General features: G+C 50.2%; 1 long non-coding RNA gene across 1 annotated transcript; it reads left to right on the top strand.

The window, feature by feature from the left end:
* Positions 1 to 630: 630 nt before the first annotated feature.
* On the top strand, positions 631 to 5298 carry LOC133226266 (uncharacterized). Its single transcript, XR_009729456.1, has 3 exons — positions 631 to 691; positions 1951 to 2091; positions 4457 to 5298. It is a non-coding gene; the product is annotated as an uncharacterized LOC133226266 (long non-coding RNA).
* Positions 5299 to 8363: the final 3065 nt, after the last annotated feature.

An 8363-nucleotide genomic window follows, 5' to 3' on the forward strand; every position in this document is an offset into this window, starting at 1 on the left:
CAGAGCAGAAGGAGCTGCAGTCCAAGATGGAGCTCCTGCATAGGTCAGATAAACAGAGCTGTGCCTGCCACAGGAAATTAATTCCGATTCAGAAGAAATCATTTCTTCCCTTGGTTGAATGAGATGGGAGATCCTCCTTCTGTTCTTCATTAAGCAACAAAGGGTGAAACCAACAGCAAATTGTGTGCAAACCACCCAACTGCGGCCCTGAACTCCTGAAACATCTTTATTCACTTAATCTGGGATTCAGGAAATTCTCGTCCAAGCCGGTTTTATTGGGTGGTTTGAATTGAGCTCTCAGCCTCCCAATCAGTAACAGAGGAACAATTTTGCATAACATTTTTCTCCTGTATTTTTGGCTCTGCTCCGTCCTTCCTAGTGGCTGAGCTGATGAAGCCGGCCTGTTTCTCATCCCATCGGAGAAGCTCCACTTCTGGGAATGGCCACGGGCTGTCCTGGGTCCTAATCAAGTCCCACCTTTCTCAGTTCATCTCCATTGGTGACTCATCTGCCCATCTCTTCTCTCACCACTTCTCTCTTTACTCCTTCCTCTGGCTGCTTCCAGGGCTGGCATCAAGTAATGAGCCCATAAAGATCAGCCAAAACCAAGGTCCCAGGTGCTGAAGGGCAGGCTGATGAACTGCAGTGCAGCCTGGTTGAGATGTGTGCACCTCTGCTGATAAAACATGAGGTGGGACAGGTCCCCCTCTGGCTGGGGCTGCATGGGAAGAAAGGATGCTCTATGGGCTGACCTGCCCTTCCGAACCTCTCCAGGCAGGTCACTGTGGGCTTGTGTTCACAGTCTGCTCCCGAGCACAGTTTTTGTGACTGGGAGCGAAGCACAGATGGATTTCTGACCATTGGGATACACCAGTGTCCGTGCTGGTCCATCACTCAGCACATGTGAGGTGCACCAGCACTGCACAATGTATGGACACGTGTGACAGAAGCAGTGTGCATGTGTGTGTTCTGTGAGCTTGTGAATGATTGCATGCCCATCTCTATGACCAAGATAGTGCCAGTTCACAGATATTGGGGATGCTGGAATATGGGGAGGAAACAAAAGGAAAGGGGCAAAACGCTGGACAAAGGGGGGATGTAAAATGCCTGGAGAAATTCCAGCCCTGTGGCAAGGGGCTGTTCACATCTGTGCCCCCATGCCCATGCCTGTGTGACTTATTTGTCAGCACCAATCTGCCTCCACCCTTGCTGCTTCGGCTGCCTGGGGCTGCCAGGACTCATAGAATGAGTCAGGAAATGAAATGGGTGCTGTGCACCCACTGTGTGTGAGCTCCCTCACTCTACACCCTGCCCACCCTCTGGCACCAGATTTCCATGGATGATGCTCCTGCCTTGGTGTTTCAGCACTGCCAGCTCCCAGAATAACCTGTTCCCGTGGCTGGGGGAAGCCATACACTTGCTCAGGCGATGTGTTTGCTCAAACGCTTCAGCCCAGGCTTTCATTATTATAATGCCTTCGAGATCTGTGGCTTAGAGGAGGATTTGCTGCCATGTGCCTGACAAAGAGGAGTGACCTCAGCGACACCGGAGAGCGGAGAGCGTGTAAAACCTTCCCGGGCCCTGCGTAGGAGTGCTGCTTCCCTTCTTGGCTGCTTTCGGCTCCATCTGCTCTCTCCACACACGGGTCTCCCTGCGAGTCCCTCCTGGGTGGAGAGAGGACCAGGCAGGAGAGGAATGTTCACACAAACGGGTTGGATGTTATTTGCAGAGCTCCCAGCTCTGCATGCTTGGTATTTTAAGCACAAGAGCGGTTCCCCTCTCTCTGGTGGGTCTGCAGTTTCTCCTCTCCATCCTTCTCCCTCTCCATCCTCCAACCAACGCATCGTCCCATCTGCACAAACTGCTCACCCCAAGGGTGAAGGATGCCCGTGCCCCATCTGTCAGCTCACCCATAGGGACTTGACCCTGACTCTCTACTTCTCAACCCAGGTCTCTCCTGTGCGGACTGGCGGTCACCACCATGTGCTGCAGAGCTGGAGCTGAGTCAAACCGACATGTCAATGATTGCTTTAGACGTTCCTTCACTCACCCCATGAAATATTGGCCATCTTTTCTGCCACATGGAGCAAAGTAAGTTGCAAACCCAATGGGAAAGGCAGGAAAAACAGTCATTAATAACTGTGCTTAATTACAACCTAATTTCTTGAAAAATGTGTTTGAAAGCAGCTGGCAACAAGTTGAACTATGTGGAAAGTTTGAAGAATACCAGACCAGACATTAATTAGTCAACAGCCTCCAGGAAAGGTCAGGCTCTGGAAATATTTAAAGGGCCCATAATAAAATGAATTTTAATTCCAATGCTGAATTAAAACTTCATTGCAAATCCCTGGGAAATAGAATCCTTCCCCACAGGCTGCACTGAATGTGTTTGAGGGAGACTTGCTCTCCACACACCCTAATATTGGGTTTCCCAAGCCATCTTTTCTAGTTACCTTCTTGTGTTGGAAACTCCACACAAACACCTTCCTTTCCATCAAGGGGTAAGCCTGGTTACTGTAAGACCTCTAATACTAACCTCTCCAAATTGGCCTCTGTAATGCAGCATGACCCCTCTAGAAGCCTAGTGCCATCAGTAAAACCTGATCTCATGTCCACACTTGTGCAAGGAGAGAGCCAATCTCTTGGGAGGACCTGCAGAGATGTGGTGGCCCTGAGCAATGTGAACAGGAATGTTTTCTCTAAGTGACCACGCATCTCTTGCTGACCAGCAGCATCACTGTTATGCTGTCCCTTGTTGGTTTAACTGAACTCTCTCTGAAACACAAGCATACAGACAGATATGGCCTATGGTTTGAGTCCCTGCAGTTCTGGCAGAAGCAACACAACAGTCATCATGTGCTGGAGTTACTCACCAGACACAAAAGTCCCAAGAAGGAAATCTGCTGATAAAGAAAAGCATCTACCAGTAAAGGATGACACTCACCCAAGTGGCATTTGACAGAACACCAATACCAGGAGACCTGTTCTGTGTCCCCGAGTCTGCCTAGCTTGTTGGTTCTCCAACCCTGTCCTTACCTTGGCCTTCCTCAAGGACACCCCTTGGCACCCTGCAGGAAAACCTGTGCAGGTTTCCTCTGTGTGAGGAAATGTTATGATAGTTACAGTCAAAAGGGGCACATCTACCAGTCAGTGGGAGAGATCTTTGTGGGAAGAGAACTGGCCCATGCCACCAGCGGTCTAGTCTAGCTATCCCATCACAGACACCATCATGTTCCCATGTAAAGGTGCCACTGCTCAGGCTGCGTGGCATTGCCCCAAAAGCACAAACTCAAGGCTTGCATCGGATGAAGAACATTCCTCGTCCTACAGCATGGAAGCCATATGCTGAGCCATCACACATAAGTGCCCGTTGCTTACCCATTCTGACTGTTATGTGTATTGGGAAGCGGGGCTGGGACAGGCTGGGAGCTCGCTGGTGGATGGGTTTTGGCAGAATGCAGCATCACTGAACATGCGATGTGCAGGTTTTGAGTGAGTGCACACTGGTACCGCTGGGCTCTGCCTGCTTCCCTGCTGGCTCATCAGCCCACCCAGCTCTGAGGCAACCACAAGCCCCAGCCCTCCTGTGCTCCTCAGCCACGTCCAGAGCAGCTGGCAGGAAGCGGTGGCTTCCAGGTTTGCAGGGAGTTGTGAATAGTTTGGTTTCAGATACAGCAAACTGCGTGGACTGCAGGTGTTTCCAGGACAAAACATCTCAGTAGCTTTCCTTCTCTGAAAGGGATCATGAAGGGCAGGACCCTGGGGCAGGATGGTGACTCAGCCTAGGGTCCTGCTGGGGACAGGGTGACAGATGACAAAGGTACCCTATGGTTGCAGCTCTTAGAGGGCTTTTCTTGCTAGGTCAGCTGGCTCGAGGCTTGCTCCTGAGTCCAGAAATCAGAATTGATGGGAAACACTGCAGGCAGCCAGCAAGGAGCTCTGCAAGTCCCAAACAGCCCAGTCTGCAGGAAGGCATCACTGACTCCAGATCATAGCAGGCAGAAAACTGCCTGGGCCCCACCTTCAATGGTGGAAAGCAGATCCCCTCTCTGGGAAAGGAGGTAATCTCTGGGCTATGTCAAGGGACCTTGACATCAGCTAGGACAGTCCCAGCACTGCTCCATCCCGTGGGCTACTACCCATAGAGACAAGCCAGTATGCCATGTCCCCACCTCCTTTACCCAGAGACCAATACAGAGCATCTGTGGGGCTGCCAAGCATCTCCTTCACCTTGACCCTGAAGCCCTCGTTCCCCAGCGAGCAGCGAGTGCTATCAGAACAGAGCTGGGTCAGGAGTAAGTCAAGGGCTTGGGAGATTTCCCTGTGTGCGGTGATTCATGGCTCGTGTTTGTCAGTAGATGGGAGTGTTTGGAGAAGAGCCAGGTCATCATGAAAACATTTACAAATCCCAGATGTTTTGTGGATTTCACCACAAATTATCTGCTGTCCAACCCAGCCAACCCACACGTTCATCGGCATTTTTGAGCTGCAGTGCATTAGTCCTCTGTTTCCAGCAATGGTGTGAAGATGGCAATGGCCAGCAAGAAGGGACATGCCATTAGAGGTGTAGCAGCCAGCCAGGAGGATGGTGAGGAGTTGGAAACCAAATGATTCTTCACCATGGCTGCATCACCTTGCCCAGCAGTTAAAGAAATATGGATGCAAACCTTCTATGGGGTAGAAGAGAGGAAAGACTGTTCCTAGGAACACAAAGGCTCTTACTGAGGGCCATGCCAGCTTTCCACGTGCAGAAGAAACCTACTGAAACCATTCTGGAACCCAAAGCTATTGCCCTGTCTCAGAGCATGAGGAGCTTGGTTGGAAAAGAGAAACCATGCCAGAATTGCACATCACCACCAGCAGCAGACATCAGAGCATGCAGAAGTCTTTGTGTCCCCCTTGGCTGGGCCACAATCCTCACCCCAGCAGTGGGGTATAGGAAAAGGTGAAAAGCTCTTGAAAGCAAACACCATGCCTTATTGACACAACCTTTCCTTATCAGAGCAGGGGACAGGAGTAGACTGGGCTTCCTTCAGAAGACCTGTGTGTGCCTGTGGAGATGTGTAGTAGACACATAAAGCCTGAGTGAGAGGTCAAAGCTCAGGAAGAGGTGTCAAAAAGGGGCAAAAGAGTATCAGGCATTTGTGGCACCAAGGTCATTCAGATTACAGCACATCTGTGAGTAGCTTTTCAAGAGAGACTTGCTGCTGGCCTCCTTTCTCCTGTGTTGTGGCAAGGACTCACTAAGTAGAGCTGTGTCTCGGAGCGTGAACACTGGACGTTTGTCCTAGTGCTGTTTGTGGGCATGTGGGTGAAAACAGTTTTGTTTGTGTGGAATAAAACCACCTTTTCCTTCTAAACCCTCTCTCACAGATATGGGGAAATACATGGGGAGATCTGATTGCAAGTAATGGAAAAGTTTCAGCCTGCGATTCCAAAAGGGGTGCAGAAACCCATCCTTTTTCATGGCATATCGGGCCGATCCCCCAGAGAATCTAGATACCCTGGTTAACCTGATGGTTGGGGATGTAACTGATGTTCTTCTTCCCATCATTTACAGTGCAGGCTGCCCCCTTCATCACAAAGTGGAAAGGAAATTTGGTGAGATTTCCTTCAGGGCCTCTCCACTTACAGTGACTCCCTGGGCAGGACACAGCTCAGTTTTCCTGCTTGTTGAGCATAGGAAACACAGATCCATGAAGGTGCTTGGAAGCTGTTCCTACCTCTTTGGCAAAATGAGGGCCTGGGGAGGTTTCTTCTTATTCACCAGGTAATGAAGGCAAGAAGTTGGACCCCTGAGGAGGACTGATCCTGGAAAGGTTCCTTTGGAAAGGAGCACTCTCTTCCAGGGTGATGCTGGGATGCTCCTAGTGTTCAGGGAACACTTGTCTCCACCATCAGCAGGGCTCTCCACTTGGTTCATTATTCCTGATTCAGATTTTCCCTCCTGCAATAGCCAGTATAGCAGCAGCTATGGCTAACACTGCCAAGACTTTCTGTCATGCACCCTTGTGGAGTGGCTCTTGGCTGCCTCCAGTCTTGGAGCCAAAGTGATATTTGTGATATCTTAGTTTCTGTCAGCTCCTGCACCCCACCAGTGTGGGTAGGCAGTGAAACATGGCAGGGAGAAATCACCTGCCCCCCGTCCATGAGATCACATCATGACCAGGCAAGATGGTCCCCGAGCTCCTGAAGCCAGACAGACCACACATGGTGGGAGGTACAAAGCCTGGTCCTTTATGGACTTACAGAGGTTGGTGTTAGCTTGCTTTGGCCGTCCCTCCTCTCCAGACACCCGTCCTTCCCCTCACCCTCCATGGCCATGCCAGGTTTGACACCTATGGAGGTGTTCCTCTTCCCGCTGTGAAGGCGGTCACACTGCATTGATGCCAACCAGTCTGAGGAATGACCACACAAACCAGTGGCCGAGGTATCCCCATGTGTTAAAACAACCAGGACCAGACCCAGAGCCAAGACCTCCAGACTGCAGCCAGGCTGTCCCTTGCCTGTTCTCTGCCAGGACCATTGGAAGATCAGGTTGACTCCTGCTAACAAGGCTATGCAAATCACAAGAAAAGTAGTAAATCCCCTAATTCAACCTCCTAGGTATCTCAAGCCTTTGATCTTTACCTTGATTTTTCTGTGTTAGGGCTAATAATTTGGCTAAAGCATCTCTTCAAGATAGCAATGTCACTTGATTGCACCAGCACTGCTTCATTAAAGAAAACCTTTCCGCCCTGTTCAGTCAGGATTTTGCAGTGCTGGCAGCAGGTCCATTAATAATGTACTCGTTTTCTGATGTATTTTTTAACATGGAATAATTTTCTGGGACTTTCACAACTGTTTTGAGAACTGGCTTCCCTCGGGGCAGTGTGGGAAGCTGCAGGAGGAAGCAAGTTCCAAAAGTGGCAGGAGGAGATGGGGCAACCTCATGGAGCCCATTCAAGACAGGGGACTGCCAGGTCATGGGGGATAGGGTGAGGTACAAGGTAGCCTGGTCCCTCACGGAAGGGACAGCATGTCTGGAAAGAGAAACTGCAATGGTGACGTTCCATCAGCACAAGTCTCAGGATGTCCTTTCCCAGATGGAGGACCCAGACTGGATGTTTCTCTGGAGACCACCATATCTCAAGCAGAGTAATCATAGTAAAACTAGGCAGGAAGCATTGGCCAAGGGATAAAATCTCCTGATCCAGGCTTTAAACTGGCTCTTTGGGGTTAGCAGGAAAGCAGCTTGCTTGCACTGGTGATGGGTTTTCTTTAGCCTTCCTCCAGCTGACCGCACTGGGGGGTCCAACAGAGCATCTCTGCCTCTCACCACCCCAGCACCAGCATGAGCCCAGCCTCCGCCTCCCCAGTGAGTGAACTCAAAGCAACTTAAAGCCCTGTTATTCCTTTTCTCCCATTCTGAGTCCTTCTAAATATCCCTTCTCTCTGCTCCAGCTCCACAGGCTTCAGGGATTTGGCTCTGGCAAATAATCTCAGGCAAGCAGGAGCTGACTGTTACATGACCCTTCTTGTAATATGCTGGAAATCTCGGCCGTAGGATAAACAGACCAATGTTAACCTTTATATAGTAAATAAAACTGCAGTGAATGTGGCCACTTTACATGTCTAAAAGCTTCATTTTTACTTCTAATATTAACACATTTTTAAAGAAATCTTTCTTTTTGGCAAAAGCCAAAAAAAATATTTGTTTCCTGTTTCAGTGAAGAGCCGGCATGGCAGAGCAACTCCATCTGATACTTACTCCCTGCTCCATACAGCTGATCCCCCTTTATCCCTGTTTACTGCAGGGATACTATTAAATACCTTCAACCACTCCTGCTTGCAGATTTCCAGAGAGCCCATATCCTGTTTGTAGCATCCCTGCTCCTGTGGCATGCAGAGGGGAGCTCCAAGCAGAAGAAAGAGAAGGAAAGGGAATCAGGGGGGGAGATGCTTCAATGTGAAAGGAAAGGAGGGAGGTGGAGAGATGTCTGCTGCCACCCCCCCACACACATCCCACTGAGTGCTTGGGATGCTTCCAAGCATCTCCTGCAATGGTCCTGACAGCATCCTCTCCCCAGTAGAAGTGCCTGCTGATCGCATGGGAATGCCAGGATCAGGCCTAGTGACCTCCAGAGCAACTGCACTGTTGTTGGGGGCTGCATTAGTGGAGGGACCTGCCCTATGCTGTGACCGCTGCAAGGCTTTCTATACACAAGGCCATTTCTGCACCATCATAGAGCCATGGAACACCACTACCCAGCAGCTTTCTCCTGCAGCCTCCATGAAGCCACTGATGCAACCACTGCTTGAGAGCTTGGAGCCCAGGGACTTCAGTGCATTCAGCAGAAGAGGCTTTGGAGCCTGATTTATTC

Source organism: Neopsephotus bourkii, unplaced genomic scaffold (genome assembly GCF_033783945.1).
Source record: "Neopsephotus bourkii isolate Nb327-2 ecotype Australia unplaced genomic scaffold, CSIRO-AGI_Nbou_v1 NB_1778, whole genome shotgun sequence".
Classification (NCBI taxonomy): domain Eukaryota; kingdom Metazoa; phylum Chordata; class Aves; order Psittaciformes; family Psittacidae; genus Neopsephotus; species Neopsephotus bourkii.